We start from the raw sequence: 23373 nt of genomic DNA, 5'->3' as shown, positions 1-23373 counted from the left end.
CCATGAGATCCCATCTTGGGGCCTGTTCCGGAGCTCCGCCGGAAGAGGGCCGTCATCACGGAGGGCTTCTACATCATCATAGCCTCTCCGATGAAGTGTGAGTAGTTTACCTCAGACCTTCGGGTCCATAGGTAGTAGCTAGATGGCTTCTGCTCTCTCTTTGAATCTCAATACAAAGTTCTCCCCCTCTCTTGTGGAGATCTATTCGATGTAATCTTCTTTTTGCGGTGTGTTTGTTGAGATCGATGAATTGTGGGTTTATGATCAAGTCTATCTATGAATAATATTTGAATCTTCTATGAATTCTTTTATGTATGATTGGTTATCTTTGCAAGTCTCTTTGAATTATCCGTTTGGTTTGGCCAACTAGATTGGTAGTTCTTGCCATGGGAGAAGTGCTTAGCTTTGGGTTCGATCTTGCGGTGTACTTACTGTCGGATTTCGGGTTCCGGCCGACCCTTGAGGTTCGAACACTGGGGTGCACGCGAAGATTTCGCCTTCTACCTACCTGCACCCCTCCGCCTCGCTAAGATCTAAGCTATGGAAAGAACAGCATAAGAGACACAGGGTTTATACTGGTTCGGGCCACCGTTGTGGTGTAATACCCTACTCCAGTGTGTGGTGTGGTGGATTGCCTCTTGGGCTGATGATGATGAGCAATACAAGGAAGAACAGCCTCGCGAGGGTCTGTTCGTGGCTGGGGCGACGAACTGCTAGGAGGAGTTCAGTCACCCTTCTCTCTCTCTCTTCTCGATTGCGATCCGATCTCGATCTCTCTCTTCTGTGGGTGGCTACTCCTGTTTATAGGCAAAGGCCCTGGGCCTCTTCCCAAATATTGAGCGGGAAGGGCGCCAACAATTGGCCATTTTGAAGGGGAACATCTGGTACACTTATCCTGACTAAAGTTGGTCCTTGCCTGCCAAAGGCTCTGGTGGTGACGCTGGCTTGGGCTCCACAATGACTTCCTCCCTGCCGTTGGACTGGTCTTGGTCTCGTTGCACCGAAACGGGTGCCTTTTCTTGATGCTCTCGCCTGCGCTTGCTCCCTTTGCACCAAAGAGGAAAGGAGGACACTGCGCGGCTGGCGCCCGCCTGGTGCCTTTGGTCGTCATGGCTTGCGTCACGGGCACCTCATGAGGTACCCCGCCTTGATCTCTCCGCCTCCTCGTGAGCCAGCCTGATGAGGCCGTGCCTGAGGAAGCTCCGTGTCGTCCGCCCCGCGAGGCTTGGCCCCTCGCGAGGGTCTTGGGTCTGTGTTGATGAAGGCGGGTCGTGCTGGGCCCCCCTTTGAGCCACGCCGCAGGCCGCAGGCAGGCAAGTCTGGGGACCCCCGTTCCCAGAATGCCGACAGTAGCCCCCGAGCCCGAGGCGCACCCGGACTTGGCCGTGCAGGGAGGCAAAAGGGCAAGAGCGAAGCGCCGCGGGCCCTAACAGCCTGCGGCCTTGGGCGCCGCGTGGCGGTTGATTGGACGTGAGCGCCTCAGAAACCGCGCGAGTTGATAAAGGAGCGGCGTCTGCCTAGGCTTTGCTTTTTTGCTTTCTCCAGTTGTTGCTCAGATCCCCTTTCTTGCGCCTCTCCTTCCTTCCTCCAAAATTTCCAGATCTACTCCGACCGCATGACCTAGGAAGCCATGGCGCCTCGTCAGTCCCCGGTCGGAGCTTGGTACTCGTCTGCCCTGGACTCGCCGAATGTGTCGGAGGCGAGCCTCTCCCGGTTGTGCTGGATGGCGGTGGCGCAGGGCATCGACGGGGGGAAGGTGTTCAAGGCCGGCTCCACCACCCTTGAGGGCCAAGGGAGCACCTTCTATCCGTTCTTTGTAAGCGCCATTGCTGCTGGCCTGGTGCCTCCCTTCTCCGAGTTCTTCTTCTCTGTCCTCCACCATTATAAGCTACAGGCTCTGCATCTCCACCCCAACTCCGTCCTTCTCCTGGCAATCTTCGCCTATTATTGCGAGGCTCACGTAGGGGTGCAGCCCTCAGTGGCCTTGCTGCGCCACTACTTCTACCTCCGGACCCCTCGCGGTCCTGCTTCCGCGTGCACGAGCTTCATCACGTACGGTGGCGCCATTGCCATTTCGAACCCCAGGAAAAGGATTGAGGGCTTCAGGAGCAAGTGGGTCTTGGCAGATGCTGGGCGCATCCACCCTCGGCTGATCTTGCCCACGGAGCAACCCACGAGCTCTAGCGATTGGGGTCGAGCGGAGCTCACGGACCCCCGCGCGAAGCTGGTGTTGGAGAAGATGGACGCGGATCTGAGGCCGGCTAACATGGCGGCGGCGAAGCTGACCGGCGCGTCGCTGCTGAGGGAAATCCTGGAGCACCAGCTGGCTCCGCTTCGGCAGTACTCACTTCCGATGTGGAGGTCCCATCCGAGCCCGGCGGCCTTGGCCGACGAAGATCTGGCTGCGGTCCTCCAATCTCTGGTCGGGGCGATGTGGCGAGGTTGGAGGGCGCTCCTACGCCCTTGTTCCTCCGCGACGACTGGGAGCAGGTAGTGGGGTCCATGCCCGTCTTCAACGGGGACGGGCCCGTGCCCATGGAAACTCCCGGGGGATCGGTGGACGTGTCCTCCGATGACTCCAGCGAAGAGGAGGAAGGAGGGGAGCGGGAAAAAGGGCCTGACTCCGAGGCGACTGACGGAGAGTCGAGGGCTCCCCTTCCCCGACGCAGGTCCCGCGTTCTCCGCCTCTCTCCGAGCGATGACGACGAGGATGATGACGAGCAGGACGGCGGGAGCTTGCCCCCGATCCCGAAGAAGGACAGGACCGGGCTGATCTCCCGCGGGTCTGCCCCGGCCCCGAGGCGAACCGCAGACGCGCCTTCCGCTTCCAAGCTTCCCGAGGTTGACCCTTCCAGCCGGCTTTCAGGCTTCAAATTTGGCCGGAGGCCGCTTGAGCTTACTGGCGACGACCCATAAGCGCTTGATTCTTGTCTTTATTTCTTGTTCTGCTTCTGAGGCTTGACGTCCGCATCTCTTGGATAGGCTGGCGCCCGCAGCAAAGAAGCCGAAGGGAGCTCCTGAGGTTCCATCCGTGGCAGCGCCTCCGCCCGTGAAGGAAGGTGACCGCGATGCACGGGCTTCTCCTGCCCGGTCGTCCTCGCGAGGCCTGGCTGAGCCGGCTGGGGCGAGCTCAGCCCCCATGGCCCAAGTGACTCCGGAGGTGCCTTTGCCTGCTGCCGCCACTTCAGCCATTGGGGCGCAGCAAGTTTCGCCTCAGGATGCTGTGGTCGCGCTGCCGCCTTCTCCTCCTACTCCACCGACTGCTGTCTCTCCGACTCCTCCCGCCGTTCTGGATCGTGCTGCTGCTGAGCTGGACCGGCTACGGCAGGATCTTCTTGGCGCCGACCCTCGCTTGGTGGCCGGGCGCTTGGAGCTGGCTTCAGGATGGATTCGCTCCGACGCTTCGATTCGGGCGGCGCTGGTCCAGGCCTCGACGGCTTGCGATGAGGAGAGGCAGGCCGTCCTTGAGGCGAAGGCTGCTCGTGCCGCAGCCTTGGGGGAGGTGGTCGACGTCCGTGGTCGCTGCAAGGTGCTGGAGGACGAGCTGCAAGGCCTGTGGGACCAGCTCGCGAAAGAGGTCCGCCTTCGCCAAGAGCAGGAAGAAGGTGTGAAGGCTTGCGAGGCGGCCGTCGAGGGCTGGGAGACCAAGCTCAGGAAGCGCCGCGACCGCCTAGGCGCGCTGGAGCAGGAGTTGGGGGCGAGCAAGGTCGAGCTGGACGACAAGGCCCAGGTTCTTGCCGAGGACCGCGTGGCCTTCACGGAGATGGAGGCGAAGGCTCGCTCCTCGCTGAGGACGCTTTATGACAGCGGCCTGGAGAGCCCGCTGGCCGGCACCGAGGACGGCCCCGCCAAGCTGCTTCCCTTCCTGGTTCGCACTCTTGAAGATGTCGCCCTTGGCCTTGGCCCCACGGCCGAGGCCGAGGCGCGTGTCCTGTCTTCTGCAGCGCTGACGCGGGTCCTCACCCACATCTACCTTCGCGATCCCGGCGTCGACCTCGATAGCCTGCTGGAGCCAGTAAGCGGCGAGCGTGCCGCCGCCGCTGCCGAGGCCATGAAGGGTCGCGCGGAGGCTCTGCTGGGGAAGTTCCGGGCCTTCAGCACCAAGCCGAAGCAAGGCGCTGCCGACCCCGCTGCTCCATGAGGCGAACACACTCCGCGCTGCTCCACCGCCGACAAGTGACTCCGTTGTGGCTCCTGTCCTGCCTTTAATTCCTGCACATGTATTATGCCTCGGGGAGGCGTTTAAACTTGCGTTTGGCATTGAGATAACAGTGTGGACTGTAATATTTGCTTTTGAATTCCTTGAAATTTTCGCTTTTCCTTCCTACTTGCTTATGTTCTACGCCGACAGAGGTCGGCCCCGCGCATACCTCAGCCGCCGTTAGCCCCGACCGGAAACCAGGACGGGACCAAGGAGTGAGGGGCTACGTGACAAGTTAGGCTCCTAAGTTGCGATGCTCAGGAGTCCCCCTTGGCGCACGAACAGCAAGTAGGGAGGTGTGATGTGGGTGGATCTACCGTTCTACGTCTGCAGAGCCCGGCCGCGCGCATACCTCAACCGCCGTTAGCCTTTCGGAACTAAGGAGTGAGGGGCTACGTGACCAGTTAGGCTCCTGAGTCGCGATGCTCAGGAGTCCCCCTTGACGCTCAAACGGCCTTCGTACCTTGGCTCCGCTCGGGGAGAGACGCGCGACGAACCAGGCCCGGGGGGGGGGGGGCTGGCTGGGTGGCGTGCGTCTAGGCGTGACCCAGGCGCAACCCCCGTGCCCAGCCCCCTCGCGCGGCACTCCCTAGGGGAGGCGTTATGATGAGGCTAGACACTGAGCTCTGGGCTCCCTGAGGTTGATGCGGCCCGGGGGCCGCGCTCAGTTGTTTATCACCAGCGCGGAGCATAGCGCTTCCGTATGTGTACGGGCATAGCTGCTCCTCGGCAGTGTCGTCAGCCAGCGCGGAGCATGGTGCTTCCACTGGTACGTGGGAGGGGGCTCCCCTCTGGGAGGAGCCCTCGGGGCGTGTACAACCCCGCCCTGACACGTGGCTGGCACGGTAGGGCCTGGCGAGGTGTATCTGGGCACCCGTGAGCCAGCACGAGACTCACGGGGCCCTACCTCTAGGCGGGTTGCGCCTGGCACTGGGCCTTATCTTGTGATGTGTCCCTGCAAATTTGGTTAGATGCCGGCACTCTACATCCTTGGGTCCCGGCCCTCGAGCTGGTCTCAGCCGTCGCTGGTATGCCAGGTCGTGATGCCGTGGACAAGGCCAGAGGGTGAGGGCTGGAGAGCCAGTAAGAGCCCTGAGTCGCGATGCTCAGGTACCCCCCCTTTAACGTGCAAGTGGTCGGCATGGAGAAGAAGAGGTGCCGTGGACAGGCATCAAATAATCAAGCATGGTGGGTCGAACGCATAGCCGGAAATAAACGCAAAAGGGGTACATGCCGCTGGGTCTGGCCCGAGCGACTTGGGGGATGATGCAGCTCGTGGGGCGCCCCCAACAAGGTAAGCTAACAACATGAAATAAAAGGGATACATGCCGCAGGGACGGACCCACGCGGCCTGGGAATAGTGCAGCCCTGGGGGGCGCTCCCAGCTGGAAATGAAACTTGAAAGACGTCACCTGATGATGTTGAGGACAAAGGAGTGTTGGTGTAGCAGACTCGGTGGGCTGCGGAAGCCGATCCTCATGAGCCCCCAGGCCCAGGGGCCTCGGGAGGCTCCAGAGGCGCTGGTGGCTCCTTGCGGACCATCTCCATCTCTGCCAGTGCTGCGGAACGCCTGGCCTCTTGAGCCTCCATGATGCCCCTCATGAGGCGCTGGCACGTGGCAGCCGCGTTCGACAAGCTGTAAGGCATGCGAACGTAGCTGTGGGGTGGACCTTCGTAGCACCCCACTCGCGAGGGCCAGAGGCGATCCAAAGAGGCGACTCAATTGAGCCCTGGTATGTCGATGCAAACGCGCAGCCCACCATCCTTGCCTGGATGGGGAGCCACAGCTGGTAGGCGGCGGCCGCCTTTCATGACTCTTGACTCCTGTAGCTCCTGAATGGCCTTGCTGACGAACTCCTGAGGGTCTGGCTCTCCTTGCCTTACTCCTTCTTGAGGGAAATGTGCTTCGAAACACGCCTCCATGTGGTGCCCAAGCGCCTCCCTTGTGACCTTAGCCAGGTCGGTGGCCCTCCGAGGGAGAGCCCCTGAGCCCTGCCTGAGGAGGGCACCGGGCGCACTTTCCTATGTGATGGAAGGAGGTTCCCCCTGGGCAGGCGCGGGCCCTGAGGGGCCTGCCTCCTGAGGGGCCGGGCCGGATGATGTCTTCTTCTTCTTGGGGGCGGTCTTGGGAAGCTTCCTGCTTCCGCGATCCGGGTCTTCCAGTGATGCGGCCTGAAAGGCTCGTTCCAGGGAACACACCGCGTCCTTCTCTTCACAGGGCACCGTGATGACTCCGCCACTTCCTGGCATCTTGAGGACGTTGTAGCCATGGTGAGTTACGGCCATGAACTTGGCCAGCGCTGGGTACCCAAGGATGGCGTTGTACGGCAGGCGAATGTGGGCGACGTCGAAGTCGATGAGCTCGGTGAGGTAGTTGTCGCGTGCCCCGTAGGTGACAGGGAGGCAGACCTGCCCAATCGGGACCGTGGAGCCGTCGGTGACTCCGGAGAAAGGCTTGGTTGGCTGAAGCTGGTTGTAGGGCACTTGGAGATTGTTGAATGTTTCCACGGACAGGACGTTGAGCCCTGCCCCGCCATCGATGAGGGTCCTGGTGACCACCACGTTGCTGATGATTGGGGAACAAAGCATCGGGAGGACTCCGGCTGTGGCCGCACACTTGACCTGATCTGCTGAGCTGAACGTGATGGCGCACGCCGACCACCTGAGAGGGCGCGTGGCTTCGAGCTTGGGGAGGATTGCATTCACTTCGCGTGCGAACTGCTTGAAGATGCATTGAGAGGCTGGGGCTTGAGCCCCGCCTAGGATGCAGGCGATCGCGCGCGGCTCCTGGAAGCCCCCAGCCCCCTCGTCCTGATGGCGGTCCTCGTTTCTCCTTGGCTGCAGCGACAGCGGAGGGAGGCCTGCGTTGCCTTGTGGGTGATCCTCGCGAGGCTGATCCCTCCAGTCTCCCTCGCGAGGCAGGTCCTGCCAGCGATCCTCGCGAGGTTGATCACGCCACCCTTGGCGCGGGCAGCGGTCTTCCCAGTGTCCTATGTTCCTTCCTCCTCCTCGACCGTAGCCCCGGTCACCGTGGTCGGGGTGACGGCCGATCCTTCCTTCTTGCATGGCTCAGAGCTCTTGACATTCGTTGGTGTTGTGGGTGTGGAGGTCGTGGTACACACAGTACCGACTGCCCTTGGAAGGTTCGGGTTGATCTCTGCCCCGCTTGGTGTCTGGTTCTGCCGCGAGCACGGCAGCCCCCTTGCGATTCACATCCTTGGCCTTGGGCTTCTTCTCTTCTGGGTCTGCGGCAGGCAGCTCGAGGAGGGAGAGACGCCCTTCTTCAGCCCTGGCGCACTTGGTTGCCAAGTTGAACAACTCCAAGGAGGTGCACAGGTCTTCATGGATCGCCGGCTCCTCCTTCATCTTGACATCGCGCACGCCGTCGGAGAAGGCTGAGATGATGGCCTCCTCGGTCACCTTGGGAATCTTGAGGTGTGCGTTGTTGAAGCGCTGGATGTACTTCTGCAGGGTCTCTCCGGGTTGTTGCTTGATGTGGCGCATGTCGCTCACGGCGGGTGGCCGGTCGCGAGTACCTTGGAAGTTAGCGATGAAGCGGGTGTGCATCTCGTCCTAGGAGGAGATCGTGCCTGGAGCCAGGTTCAGGAGCCAGGTGCGGGCCCCGTCCTTGAGCGCCATGGGAAACCAGTTTGCCATGACCTTCTCGTCTCCGTTGGCAGCTTCGATGCACAGCTCATAGAGCTGGAGGAACTCCGCAGGGTCGGCCGTGCCGTCGTAACGAGGAGGCAGGTCTGGCTTGAACTTGCCGGGCCACGCGACGCTGCGTAGCTCGGTAGTGAAGGTACGGCAGCCAGCTGTGGCCACGGGAGGCCTTGGGTGACGGAGAGCTTGGTCTCGCATGTCCCCACGCGCTGCAACTAGGAGCAGCGAGGGGTCTTGACGTGCGGGAGCAGGAGCATGGTCGCGACGTGCTGGAGCAGGGAGTGCCCGGGCAGCTTCTTGCGGGCGAGGGACTTCTTGGCAGCTCTGCTCTTGCCGCGCTGGCACCTGACGGAGCGGGTTCCGCCCAGGGGCCACGCGCCTTGGAGCCATGGCGCCTTCTTGAGGAGGAGGCGGCCGGGGCGCCGCCAGAGCTTCGTTGCCCGCGCGGGGCGGGGTGCGGTGTAGCGGAACGAACGGCGCAGGAGAGCCCCCTGCGGCGCAGACGAGCTCGGCGACGCGGTCGAGCCATTCTTCATAGACGTTGTCGACGGGACGGTAGCGCAGGAGCTCGTTTGCCGCGATGAGCGCAGCTCGAGCCTCCATGGGTGCGCGGAGCGCGCGAGACGAAGAACCAGCTAGGGTGAGCGAGGGAGTAGCGGTGCGGCCGTCTTGCCGCACTGACGGATGCTGAGACGACGCTTGCTGCTCGTCCCCCACCGGGCCGGTGGCGGCGTTGACGGCAGGTGACGGGGAACGGCAAGGACGCCCGCCGACAGGAGCCGTCTGGGCGACTCGGGAGGCGAGAGCGGCCCGACGCTCGGCGCGGGCCCGACGAGCGTCAGACATGGACGCGATGGTCGGAGGAGAACGGGGTGGTGGAAGACGAATTCCGGCGCACCCCTACCTGGCGCGCCAAATGTCAGATTTCGGGTTTCGGCAGACCCTTGAGGTTCGAACACTGGGGTGCGCACGGAGATTTCGCCTTCTACCTACCTGCACCCCTCCGCCTCGCTAAGATCTAAGCTATGGAAAGAACAGCACAAGAGACACAGGGTTTATACTGGTTCAGGCCACCGTTGTGGTGTAATACCCTACTCCAGTGTGTGGTGTGGTGGATTGCCTCTTGGGCTAATGATGATGAGCAATACAAGGAAGAACAGCCTCGCAAGGGTCTGTTCATGGCTGGGGCGACGAACTGCTGGGAGGAGTTCAGTCACCCTTCTCTCTCTCTCTCTCTCTTCTCGATTGCGATCCGATCTCGATCTCTCTCTTCTGTGGGTGGCTAGTCCTATTTATAGGCAAAGGCCCTGGGCCTTTTCCCAAATATTGAGCGGGAAGGGCGCCAACAATTGGCCATTTTGAAGGGGAACATCTGGTACACTTATCCTGACTAAAGTTGGTCCTCGCCTGCCAAAGGCTCTGGTGGTGACGCTAGCTTGGGCTCCACAATGACTTCCTCCCTGCCGTTGGACTGGTCTTGGTCTCGTTGCACCGAAACGGGGTGCCTTTGCTTGATGCTCTCGCCTGCGCTTGCTCCCTTTGCACCAAAGAGGAAAGGAGGACATTGCGCGGCTGGCGCCCGCCTAGTGCCTTTGGTCGTCATGGCTTGTGTCACGGGCACCTCGTGAGGTACCCCGCCTTGATCTCTCTGCCTCCTCGCGAGCCAGCCTGATGAGGCCGTGCCTGAGGAAGCTCCGTGTCGTACGCCCCGCGAGGCTTGGCCCCTCGCCAGGGTCTTAGGTCTGTGTTGATGAAGATGGGCCATGCTGGGCCCCCCTTTGAGCCACACCGCAGGCCGCAGGCAGGCAAGTCTGGGGACCCCCGTTCCCAAAATGCCGACACTTACCCAGTGACAGAAGGGGCAGCAAGGCACGTATTGTATCGTTGCCATCGAGGATAACAAGATGGGGTTTATTTCATATTGCATGAATTTATCTCTCTACATCATGTCATCTTTCTTAAGGCGTTACTCTGTTTTTAACTTAATACTCTAGATGCATGCTGGATAGCGGTCGATGAGTGGAGTAATAGTAGTAGATGCAGAATCGTTTCGATCTACTTGTCACGGACGTGATGCCTATATACATGATCATGCCTAGATATTCTCATAACTATGCTCAATTTTGTCAATTGCTCAACAGTAATTTGTTCACCCACCGTAGAATACTTATGCTCTTGAGAGAAGCCACTAGTGAAACCTATGGTCCCCGGGTCTATTCTCATCATATCAATCTCCATCACTTTAATCTTGCTTTTACTTTTTACTTTGCATCTTTATACCAAAAATACCAAAAATAGTATATCTATCAGATCTCACTCTCGTAAGTGACCGTGAAGGGATTGAGAACCCCTAATCGCATTGGTTGTGAGAAGCTATCGCTTTGTGCAGGTACGAGGGACTTGAGCATGGCCTCCTACTAGATTGATACCTTGGTTCTGAAAAACTGAGGGAAATACTTACGCTACTCTGCTGCATCATCCCTTCCTCTTCGGGGAAAACCAACGCAAGCTCAAGACGTAGCAGCTAGCTACAAGTATATAGACATTTGGAATGCACTAAAATGTTGGTATGAGTAGGTTACATGCATTATACATCAATCAAAAAAATTTAATTGGACATAACATGGATTCATACTACCGAATAGCATTTAATTGCACTAAATTGTTGGTATGTGTCGGGACACCGATTCTAGGTCACACCGATCTAGCATGTAACACCTCATATCACTTTGCGGCCTCACGCACGGTATTCCCACGGGTGTCGCCTTACCATGGCCCGGGACCGTTTGCGCCTTTTGGCTGACGTATATGATAGTGTCGCTAGCATCCATATGACAGAGAACCCGGGCTGACATGACTAGTCGTGAACCCAAAGTGGCACTAACTTACAGGGACAGGCATACATGAAACAACATCGAGCATGTCGATCAGCAGCGTGTGAATCTGGGCTAAGTGTTCTGGAGCAGTAGTGCTGGGCTAGGAGGACTCCGGTAAACCGGGCTGTAGCGGACTACCATGGCTCGGTGGAAGCACTAGACTACATTTCCCCATAAGAGAGGCTACCAAGGATAGACAACTAGGTTGTCGGATCCCACACATAGCAATACATGTTACACGTACGCATAACATGCTAGTATGTGTTGTACAACATGGCATCACAACATAACGCAAACTCATATAGATAAAGGCCCAGAAGAGCCAGATAGAATTAAATACAAACAGGGGTCACATGACCCATCATTCAGAGCATACAAGCAACGGAAACATTACATGTCTGAGTACAGACAACTACAAAAGAAAAAGGCTGAGAAGCCTGACTATCTACAAGACCCTCCAAAGGGTACAAGATCGTAGCTGAGGTAACAAGCTACTCGTCGAAGTCCAAGCGGAACTACTAGTGAGACAGATGTCTCATCTGCAAAACATTAATTAAGAAACGTGAGTACAAAGGTACTCAACAAGACTTACATCAGATCCTATCATACATGCATTAGTATCAAGAAGGCAATGTGGGGTTTTAGTTGCAGCAAGCCAGCTTTGACACAGTGTCTATCCTGTTCTACGACTACGAGAAACTTCTTTGAGGTGAGGCAGCACACACGAGTCCACTAATCACCACATCAATACACTACTATGGATTCATCCCCGTCTCTCTACGAGAAGGCCATCCATAGCACTCACACTTGTCTTGAGCATTTTAGAGTATCCACTTTAACTTGTCTATGTACCACGTAAGCATCCAAGAAGTCCATAACCGAGGACATGGCTATTCGAATAGATCATGATAACCCTGCAGGGGTGTACTTCACACACGCTCTCACCACTTATCACCATGTACACGTCATGTATCTCGGCAACCTTCAAGCGGAAGCCTGGCGAGGGTGTCGGCCACAACCTAACTAACCACACAAGACTCTAGTCCAGCTTTATTGCCTATTCGGGTTCCATCCGCAAGGAGATCTGGCTGGGGTTTCACTCACGGCCCCAAATGATGTGTGCAGGGTTCCTGAGCCCACCATCCGGGTGCCACTCAGTACACCGGGCCACGTGTGCCTAGTCTGTCCCAAGTCCACCCTGCCGGGTGCCACTCGATAGAAAAATAGCACTACCTACAAACACCAGAAACTAGTTGCAACTCCTAGACAGAGATCAAGTTGGCTAATAAGTCGAGAGGGGTCGAGTTACCGGAACCCAATGTGTGGTAGTAGCTAGTCATTGGACAACATACACAGAACTCAGTGCTTAAGTACGGTTCCAGTGAGACAACCCACCATGTACTCCTACATGGCCTCTCAGCGCTACCTTTACCAAATCGTGTTCACACACTTAGCTCTCAGCATCAGAACATATCATAACACTCCAATCCATTCCCAATAAATCAGACCTAACACAACTCTAAGCAATAGCAGGCATGGCATGGTAGGAACACAACATGGCTCATTCAACTCCTACACATGCTAGTGGGTTTCAACTATTTACTGTGGCAATGACAGGTCATGCAAAGGAATGGGTTCAACTACCGCAGCATAAAGTAGCAGTTGAATCAGTGTTGTCCTAATGTAATAAAAGAGAGCAGGAGCGAGAGAGTGGGATTGTATCGGAATGAACAAGGGGGTTTGCTTGCCTGGTAGATCAACAGAGGGGGCACTGCTCCACTGACAGGTACTCTGGATCGGTCTCCGGATCAGGACCTATCGAGAAGGAACAGTGTCCACAATCAAACACAGGCATATGCAACAATATGATGGATGAACATGGCATGAAGATGCGATGTTGTTTGTGTTAATGCATCTAGCATTCATTTGCATGAAGTCCATTTGAACCAAAGATTCAAATGCAACTCCAAAATAAGCCTTTATAAATGCCATTCATGTGTTTTCTCATATACATCATGTATAAGTTGGTTTGTCATGCATGAAACTGGCACAGATGGATAGGTTGAATTTTTCTGATCATTTTTCATATATAAATTATTTCAATCTGAGCTATGGTTGAATTTCTATGAATTTTAGAAGTTAATATCATTTTCTGGATTTTCCTGATTTATTTTTAAACCAGAAAATGATATATTGCATCAGCATGACAGTGGAATGACGTCATCGAGTCAAACGTGGCTGACCCGGTCAAACCTGACATGTGGGTCCCATGTGTCAGTGTCTGTGGCTAATCCTAAATTAAATTGAACCTAAACTGGTTTAGTTAATGGGGTTGGCCCCATGCGTCAGTGACCCAGGGTGGTCAAACCCTAGTCAGCCGGGGCTAACCCCACCGGCGACTCGACGCCGGCGAGGCCAGACGCGGTGGCGGCCTGCGGGATTGCGTCTCCGGCGACCAAATGGGCCGCGGAGACCATCTTCGAGGAGAAGGTGCTCGCGTGCATCCACTGGTGCCATCCGTTTCACCGGAGATGGCCTATATCGATGGCGGCGACCACTTGGGCGGCGGCCGGAGTTCGGCGGGGAGGGGAGAAGGGGCTACGGTGCACGGCGGGGGCTGGGGTTGGTCGCGTTCGTCTCCTGGAGATGTGCTGACCACGGTGGTGTGCTCGGTTGCAGGTGCCCGTAGGTGTGGCTGCGGTGGCGACATGGCCGGCGGTGAGGTGCTACGGCCGTGGTGGGGAAGGGGAGCTACGGCGCGAGAATGGAGCAACGGGAAGAGGGAAACGGAGCAGAAGCTCACTGCGGACTCAACGGGCTTGACGGCGAGCTCGGGGACGCACTGGAGACGGCGGGGCGGCGAAGACGATCTCCGGTGGCCGGGGATGAAGACGATGTCGATGGAGGTGCTCTAGGGCCTCCCGAGGCGCGTGGCTTGACGGAGAGATAGCCAGCGACGTGGCGGAGCTTCTAGGCACAACGGGCGGTCGAGGGGATGGCGGGGAGCACGTGGGCAGCAAACGGCGGCGACGGCGACGTTCGGTTTTCGAGAGTGAGCGAGGGAGAGGGAGAGAGAGCGAATGAGAGGGAGGGCTCGATCCAGACGATAGTGGAGGGTCAACCACGGCGTCGCACTGGCGGGGGAGGCAGGCAGGCAAGCTGGTGGGATGGCGCCCATGCGCGCGGGCGGCGAGCGCGTGCCCCAGTCCTCCTGGCGCGAGGAAGGGGACGACTGGCAGTGCCAGTCGGCTGGTCCGGCCTGCTGGGCCGCGGGGCCAGGCCAGGCTGCACAGTGCCAGGCTGCAGGTAAGCACAAGTAAGCCTTTTCCACTTTTGTTTTCTTTTCTATTTTCTAATATTTGTTTTGACTTAATAATAATACCAAATCATTTTATTTTCTTATGCCAATTTTTGTAGGAGCTAACGGTATTATTCCAGAGCTCCTCAACAACTAGCATAATTTTTGGACATATATTATATATATAACATATATATATCCAATGCAAATAATTATGCATTAATTCCAAATGGCTAAAATAAATATTTATGAGCTCCTGAGAATATTTGTTAGAATTTTACCTCTGACCAATATTTTCAGAGAGCAACATGAAAATTTTCTTGGACCTTTTTGGAGCAATTTTTATATGGGTCATTTCCAGAAATGAATTCTGAGGGTTTCACAAATCCCCATTTCAAATTTAAATGAAATTTAAACATGATGCACACATGACTAGCTAGTCTAGGTCATACCAGAACTAGGGATGTGACAACTCGCCCCCACTTGAAATAATCTCGTCACGAGATTCAGGGGTCGACGAAAAGAAGGTGGGGTACTCCAGTCGAAGACGATCTTCTCGCTCCCAAGTAGCTTCTCTCTCGGAATGATGAGACCACTGAACCTTGAGAAACTTGATGTTCTGATGTCGGGTAACACGCTCTACTTGATCAAGATGCGAACAGGGTACTCTCGATATGTGAGGTTATCTTGGAGATCAAGCCTTTCATGGTCCACTCCATGGATGGGATCCGAGAAGCAACGCCTGAGTTGAGAGACGTGGAAGTCAGCATGTACTCGGGAAAGATGTGGGGGTAGTTCCAACTGGTAGGCAACCTCTCCTTATTTAGCGAGAATGAGAAAGGGACCAATATAACGAGGAGCCAACTTGCCCTTGATGCCGAAACGATGGGTACCCTTTAGAGGAGTAACCCGAAGGTAAGCCTTGTCGCCAACTTCATAAGCCACTTCTTTATGACGACGGTCATACTGGCTCTTTTGACGAGATTGGGTTGTTTTCAAATTCTCATGAATGATGCGAACTTGCTCTTCTGCCTCCTGGATCATGTCCGGTCCAAAGAATTGTCTTTCACCGGTTTCTGACCAGTTCAAAGGTGTTCGACATCTTCGTCCATAGAGAATCTCGAAAGGAGATTTCTTGAGACTGGATTGGTAGCTATTGTTATAAGCAAACTCGGCGAAGGGAAGACACTTCTCCCAATCCATACCGGATGAGATAACACAAGCTCTAAGCATGTCTTCGAGAATTTGCTTGACCCTTTCCACCTGACCACTCGACTGAGGGTGGAAAGCGGTACTGAAAGAAAGATGGGTGCCCATGGCAGTTTGGAAACTCTCCCAGAAATGAGAAGTGAAAAGACTACCACGGTCTGAATTGATCTCTAGTGGAACACCATGAAGTGAAACTATTCAAGAAATATATAAGTCAGCGAGCTGACTAGCGGTGGTATTCTCTCGAACGGGTAGGAAGTGAGCCACTTTGGAAAGATGATCAATGACTACGAAGATATCATTATTCCCTCTCAAGGTCCTGGGAAAGCCGGTGATGAAGTCCATACCAACTTTATCCCATTTCCACTCAGGAATAGCTAAAGGATGAAGGGTGCCAGTAGGTCTTTGATGTTCTGCCTTAACACGATGACAAACGTCACAGTTAGCAATGAACTCAGCGATTTCTCCCTTCATCCTAGTCCACCAGAACCTCTGGCGTAGGTCCTGATACATCTTAGTACTACCGGGATAAATCGTGAGGGGAGATTCATGAGCCTCCTTAAGGATCAGTTGCCGAAGATGTTGCTTCTTGGGAACCACCAGACGGTTCTCGAAGAGAACAACACCTCGATCATCTATAGAGAAACTACCAGCAATACCCTTGGCAATGTTTCTCTTGATCCGGGTAATCTCCGTATCATGCTTCTGGGCTTCTATGATATGATCCACAAGAGTAGGCTTCGCCACCACGGTAGAAAGGAATCCTTGAGGAGCAATGTGAAGGTTAAGCTTACATAATTCCTCATGGAGAAGTGGTTGGCCCTGCTGCAACATGAGATTGCAATAGGACTTATGACTTAGTGCATCAGCCATGACATTGCCCTTGCCTGGGGTGTAGGTAATCCCTAAGTTGTAATCTGAGATAAACTCCAACCAACGTCTTTGCCTAAGGTTCAAATCTGGTTGGGTGAAAATATACTTGAGACTCTGGTGATCGGTGTAAATCTCACAATGTTTACCAAGAAGGTAATGTCGCCATGTCTTAAGTGCATAGACTACGGCTGCAAGCTCTAGATCATGTGTAGGATAATTCTCCTCATGTGGATGCAACTGTCGAGATGCATAGGCAATCACATGGCGATCTTGCATAAGAATGCAACCTAGTCCCTGTCGTGAGGTGTCACAGTAGATAACAAAGTCTTTAGTGAAATCCGGTGGCACAAGTATGGGAGCGGAAGTCAGGCGTCTTTTCAGTTCCTGAAAACTGTACTCACATTGTGGGGACCACTCAAACTTTTTATCTTTCTTGAGAAGTTCCGTGAGAGGTTTGGCCACTTTGGAGAAGTTCTCAACAAAGCGTCGATAGTAACTGGCTAGGCCAAGGAAACTCCTAACTTGCTTAACTGTTTCAGGTGGAGTCCAATCAAGAACGGCCTAAACTCTCTCGGGATTGACGGCAATGCCCTTGCCAGAGATCACGTGGCCGAGATAGGTCACTTCTGGCAACCAAAATTCGCACTTGGAGAACTTGGCATAAAGGCGGTGCTCTCTGAGTTTTTCTAACACAAGTCTAAGATGTTCGGCATCCTCTTCCTCGTTCTTGGAGTAAATAATGATATCATCGAGGTAAACCACGATGAACTTATCTAGGTACTCCATGAAGATCGAGTTCATAAAGCGGGAGAAAGTAGCTGGAGCATTGGTTAGACCAAAGGACATGACGGTGTACTCGTACTGGCCATAATGAGTGACAAAAGCCGTCTTAGGAATGTCCCCATTTTTGATCTTGATTTGATGGTAGCCTAACCTCAAATCCATCTTGGAAAATACTGAGGATCCAACGAGCTGATCATACAGATCGTTGATCCTGGGGAGCGGATACTTGTTCTTTATCGTGACCAAATTAACGGGACGATAATCTACAACCATCCGATCCGTACCATCCTTCTTCTTGACGAAGAGGACGGGGCAAACCCAGGGAGAAGAACTAGGACGTATGAAACCCTTTTGTAAGGACTCATCAAGTTTTTTCTTAAGCTTGGCTAGCTCTAAGGGTGCTATCTTGTAAGGTCTCCTAGAAATTGGGGCGGTTCCTAGGATAAGATCTATGACAAACTCTACATCTCTGTCAGGTGGAATACCTGGCAGTTCCTCTGGAAAGACATCCGGAAAGTCACAGACTACTGGGATATCTTCAAGGTCTGGGAGAGGGCTGGCATTAAGATAGTAGAGTTGGCACTTTGCAACTCTGGTGGAGACAGTGACTATCTTGCCAGATGAGTGTGTAAGCTGAACAGACCTGGTGAAACAATCAATCTTGGCATGATGAGCTGTCATCCATTCCATACCCAAGATGATGTTAATATCTGAAGACTTGAGGGCTACAAGTGATGCAAGGAATACAAGTCTGTCAACAAGGATTTCATTACCATGGCTTATTCTGGTCGTTTGCCATCTAGACCCTGGAGTTTGGATTTCAAGCGGAGTGGGCATATCACAAAATGACATGTCGTGCAAACGAGCATAGCCTTCAGAGATGAAGGAGTGAGATGCTCCGGTATCGAATAGAACCGAAGCTGGATGACAGTTGACAAGGAGTGTACCAAGAACGACATCCGGATCATCATGAGCGTCTTTAGCTGAGACGTGATGCACACGTCCATGTTCAGTGGGAGCTGACTTGACACTGATCATCTTGCGTGATGGCTTACCACGGCCAACAGACTTCTCAGGCTGGGGTGGAGCATAGTTGGTTTGAGAGCAGTCACGTGCATAGTGTCCTGGCTCTCCGCATGTGAAGCAAGTCCCTGAAGTAGGACGTGGACCCGCGTTGACAAGCGGTCTACCAATAGGTCTGGGTGGAGCATATAACTGAACTAGGTGAGGTGCCACACAAGAAGGCCTCAGTGTATAACCGGGTGGAAGAGCGGAGTTTGGAACCCAAATCCGGCGCTTCTGTGAACTAGAACTGGAGGAAGAACCCAAATCACGGGTGTGCTTACGAGACTCCTCGTAAGTGAGTTGAGCTATCTCCGCATTAATGGCCTTGTTCACAAGAGCCTGGAATGTATTGCAATGGTGCAAGTGGAGATCACGAGGCAACTTGGGGTTGAGACCCTTCTGGAACCTAGCCTGTTTCTTGGCATCTGTGTACACTTCTTCTATAGCATAGCGGGCAAGGTTCTCAAACTCTCTACTGTAAGCATCAACAGCCATCTTACCCTGGATGAAACTATAGAACTCTTCTCTCTTGCGGTCAATGAGAGCTTGAGGAATGTGATGCTCGCGAAAAGCCTCAGTGAAATCTCTCCAGGTAGGAATCTGACCAGCTGGAAGCATACCCTCATAGTTCTGCCACCAAAGACTAGCAGGACCTTCCAGGTGATATGCAACGTAGGTGACCTTGTCACTTTCAACTACGTTCGTAGAACGCAGCTTGTGAGTGATACTACGAAGCCAGTCATCTGCATCGAGTGGTTCAATGGAATGATGGAAGGTAGGTGGTCTCAGACCAATGAAATCATAGATGGTCGCTGACTCTTTGCACTGGGGTGCGGTGTTCTCCTCGATACGTGCTAACAAGCGGTTGGTCTCACGCTTGTTCATCTCAACCTCTAACATGAACTTTGCCAACGAAGACTGATCCGGAGGATCCTTATCCCTACCATCTTCGTGGTTCCGGCTACGAGCAACAGAACTTTGGTTAATCGGCAACATCCTGAAGAAAGAAACCAAGGAAAACAAGGATGGATTCAGCACCAACTATAGGATGCAGAAGGTAGCACAAGAAATTAGTATCTCTCGAACTCCTAGGACAATTCCGGCAGCATAACGGCAGTAAAATGCTCAAAATGAGACATTCTGCAAAAGACGGGGTAGCACCATACTCAACATCATCACTCAAGGTTCTGAGATATTACTAAACAGGCTACACCGGAGGTACTCGAACTGGGATATGACTCTGATCAACCAATCCTAAGAGACTACGGAGTAGTAACACGTGATCCTGATAGACAGAAGAGGAAGCCTAGTTCCTTAACCCCGTAGGAAAGATAGGATGACTCAGATCAGAAGGGCATGAGGTATAAGGAGTAAAAAGAGCCTTACGTTCCCTTCCACAATCAATTCCCTTATATAACTAAAGAATTCCTAGACTCAACTTCGACCAAGTTGGCTTGGAAATCCTATAGGCAGTCAGGCTCTGATACCAAAGTTGTCGGGACCCCAATTCTAGGTCACACCGATCTAGCATGTAACACCTCATATCACTTTGCGGCCTCACACACGGTATTCCCACGGGTTTTGCCTTACCATGGCCCGGGACCGTTTACGCCTTTTGGCTCACGTATATGATAGTGTCGCTAGCATCCATATGACAGAAAACCCGGGCCGACATGACTAGTCGTGAACCCAAAGTGGCACTAACTTACAGGGACAAGCATATATGAAACAACATCGAGCATGTCGGTCAGCAGCGTGTGAATCTGGGCTGTAGCAACTGGGTTAACAAGACTCTGGGAACCCGGGCCGTAGCAGGCTAGGCAGGACTCCGGCTGTCACCGTGCGACATTTCCCCGAAGGGACAGGCACAGGAACGAAGTGAATCACATGCCGGCCAGTCTAAGTGTTCTGGAGCAGTAGTGCTGGGCTAGGAGGACTCCGGTAAACCGGGCTGTAGCGGACTACCATGGCTCGGTGGAAGCACTAGACTACATTTCCCCATAAGAGAGGCTACCAAGGATAGACAACTAGGTTGTTGGATCCCACACATAGCAATACATGTTACACGTACGCATAACATGCAAGTACGTGTTGTACAACATGGCATCACAACATAACGCAAACTCATATAGATAAAGGCCCAGAAGAGCCACATAGCATTAAATACAAACAGGGGTTACATGACCCATCATTCAGAGCATACAAGCAACGGAAGCATTACATGTCTGAGTACAGATAACTACAAAAGAAAAAGGCTGAGAAGCCTGACTATCTACAAGACCCTCCAAAGGGTACAAGATCGTAGCTGAGGTAACAAGCTACTCGTCGAAGTCCAAGCGGAACTACTAGTGAGACAGATGTCTCATCTGCAAAACATAAATTAAGGAAACGTGAGTACAAAGGTACTCAGCAAGACTTACATCAGATCCTATCATACATGCATTAGTATCAAGAAGGCAATGTGGGGTTTTAGTTGCAGCAAGCCAGCTTTGACTCAGTGGCTATCCTGTTCTACGACTACGAGAAACTTCTTTGAGGTGAGGCAGCGCACACGAGTCCACTAATCACCACATCAATACACTACTATGGATTCATCCCCGTCTCTCTACGAGAAGGCCATCCATAGAAATCACACTTGTCTTGAGCATTTTAGATTATCCACTTTAAGTTGTCTATGTACCACGTAAGCATCCAAGAAGTCCATAACCGAGGACACGCTATTCGAATAGATCATGATAACCCTGCAGGGGTGTACTTCTTCACACACGCTCTCACCACTTATCACCATGTACACGTCATGTATCTTGGCAACCTTCAAGCGGAAGCCTGGCGAGGGTGTCGGCCACGACCTAACTAACCACACAAGACTCTAGTCCAGGTTTATCGCCTATTCTGGTTCCATCCGCAAGGAGATCCGGCCGGGGTTTCACTCACGGCCCCAAATGATGTGTGCAGGGTTCCCGAGCCCACCATCTGGGTGCCACTCGGTACACCGGGCCACGTGTGCCTAGTCTGTCCAAGTCCACCCTGCCGGGTGCCACTCGGTAGAAAAATACCACTACCTACAAACACTAGAAACTAGTTGCAACTCCTAGACAGAGATCAAGTTGGCTAATAAGTCGAGAGGGGTCGAGTTACCGGAACTCAATGTGTGGTAGTAGCTAGTCATTAGACAACATACACAGAACTTAGTGCTTAAGGACGGTTCCAGTGAGACAACCCACCATGTACTCCTACATGGCCTCTCACCGCTACCTTTACCAAATCATGTTCACACACTTAGCTCTCAGCATCAGAACATATCATAACACTCCAATCCATTCCCAATAAATCAGACCTAACACAACTCTAAGCAATAGCAGGCATGGCATGGTAGGAACACAACATGGCTCATTCAACTCCTACACATGCTAGTGGGTTTCAACTATTTACTGTGGCAATGACAGGTCATGCAAAGGAATGGGTTCAACTACCGCAGCATAAAGTAGCAGTTGAATCATTGTTGTCCTAATGTAATAAAAGAGAGCACGAGAGAGAGAGTGGGATTGTATCGGAATGAACAAGGGGGTTTGCTTGCCTGGTAGATCAACAGAGGGGGCACTGCTCCACTGACAGGTACTCTGGATCGGTCTCTGGAGCAGGACCTATCAAGAAGGAACGGTGTCGACAATCAGACACAAGCATATGCAACAATATGATGCATGAACATGCCATGAAGATGTGATGTTGTTTGTGTTAATGCATCTAGCATTCTTTTGCATGAAGTCCATTTGAACCAAAGATTCAAATGCAACTCCAAAATAAGCTTTATAAATGCCATTCATGTGTTTTCTCATATACAACATGTATAAGTTGGTTTGTCATGCATGAAACTGGTACAGATGGATAGATTGAATTTTTCTGATCATTTTTCATATATAAATTATTTCAATCTGAGCTACGGTTGAATTTTTATGAATTTTAGAAGTTTATATCATTTTCTGGATTTTCCGGATTTATTTTTAAACTAGAAAATGATATATTGCGTCAGCATGAAGTGGCATGACGTTAGCGAGTCAAACGTGGTTGACGGGGTCAAACCTGACGTGTGGGTCCCATGTGTTAGTGTCTGTGGCTAATCCTATATTAAATTAAACCTAAATTGATTTAGTTAATGGGGTTGGCCCCACGCGTCAGTGACCCAGGGTGGTTAAACCCTGGTCAGCCGGGGCTAACCCCACCGGCGACTCAACGCCGGCGAGGCGAGACGCGGCGGCGGCCTGCGGGATTGCGTCTCCGGCGACCAAATGGGCCGCGGAGACCATCTTCGAGGAGCTGGTGCTCGCACGCATCCACTGGTGCCCTCCGTTTCACCAGAGACAGCCTATATCGACGGCGGCGACCAATTGGGCGGCGGCCGGAGTTCGGCGGGGAGGGGAGAAGGGGCTACGGTGCACGGCAGGGGCCGGGGTTGGTCACGTTCGTCTCCTGGAGACGTGCTGACCACGGTGGTGTGCTCGGTTGTAGGTACCCGTAGGTTTGGCTGCGGTGGCGACATGGCCGGCGGCGAGGTGCTACGACCGTGGTGGGGAAGGGGAGCTACAGCGTGAGAATGGAGGAACGGGAAGAGGGAAATGGAGCAGAAGCTCACTACGGACTCAACGGGCTTGACGGCGAGCTCGGGGACGCACTAGAGACGGTGGGGCGGCAAAGACGATCTCCGGTGGCCGGGGATGAAGACGACATCGATGGAGGCGCTCTAGGGCTTCCCGAGGCGCGTGGCTTGACGGAGAGATAGCCGGCGACGTGGCGGAGCTTCTGGGCACGACAGGCGATCGAGGGGACGGCGGGGAGCACGTGGGCAGCGAACGGCGGCGACGGCGACGTTCGGTTTTCGGGAGAGAGCGAGGGAGAGGGAGAAAGAGAGAATGAGAGGGAGGGCTCGATCCAGACGGCAGCGGAGGGTCAACCATGGCGTCGCGCTGGCGGGGGAGGCAGGCAGGCAAGCTGGTGGCGTGGCGCCCATGCGCGCGGGCGGCGAGCGCGTGCCCCTGTCCTCCTGGCGCGAGGAAGGGGACGACTGGCAGTGCCAGTCAGCTGGGCCGGCCTGCTGGGCCGTGGGGCCAGGCCAGGCTGCACAGTGCCAAGCCGCAGGTAAGCACAGGTAAGCCTTTTCCACTTTTGTTTTCTTTTCTATTTTCTGACATTTGTTTTGACTTAATAATAATACCAAATCATTTTATTTTCTTATGCCAATTTTTGTAGGAGCTAACGGTATTATTCCAAAGCTCCTCAACAACTAGCATAATTTTTGGACATATATTATATATATAACATATATATATCCAATGCAAATAATTATGCATTAATTCCAAATGGCTAAAATAAATATTTATGAGCTCCTGAAAATATTTGTTAGAATTTTA

This window comes from Triticum urartu, chromosome 3 (assembly GCF_003073215.2).
Source record: "Triticum urartu cultivar G1812 chromosome 3, Tu2.1, whole genome shotgun sequence".
NCBI lineage: Eukaryota > Viridiplantae > Streptophyta > Magnoliopsida > Poales > Poaceae > Triticum > Triticum urartu.
This window is presented reverse-complemented; position numbering follows the sequence as displayed.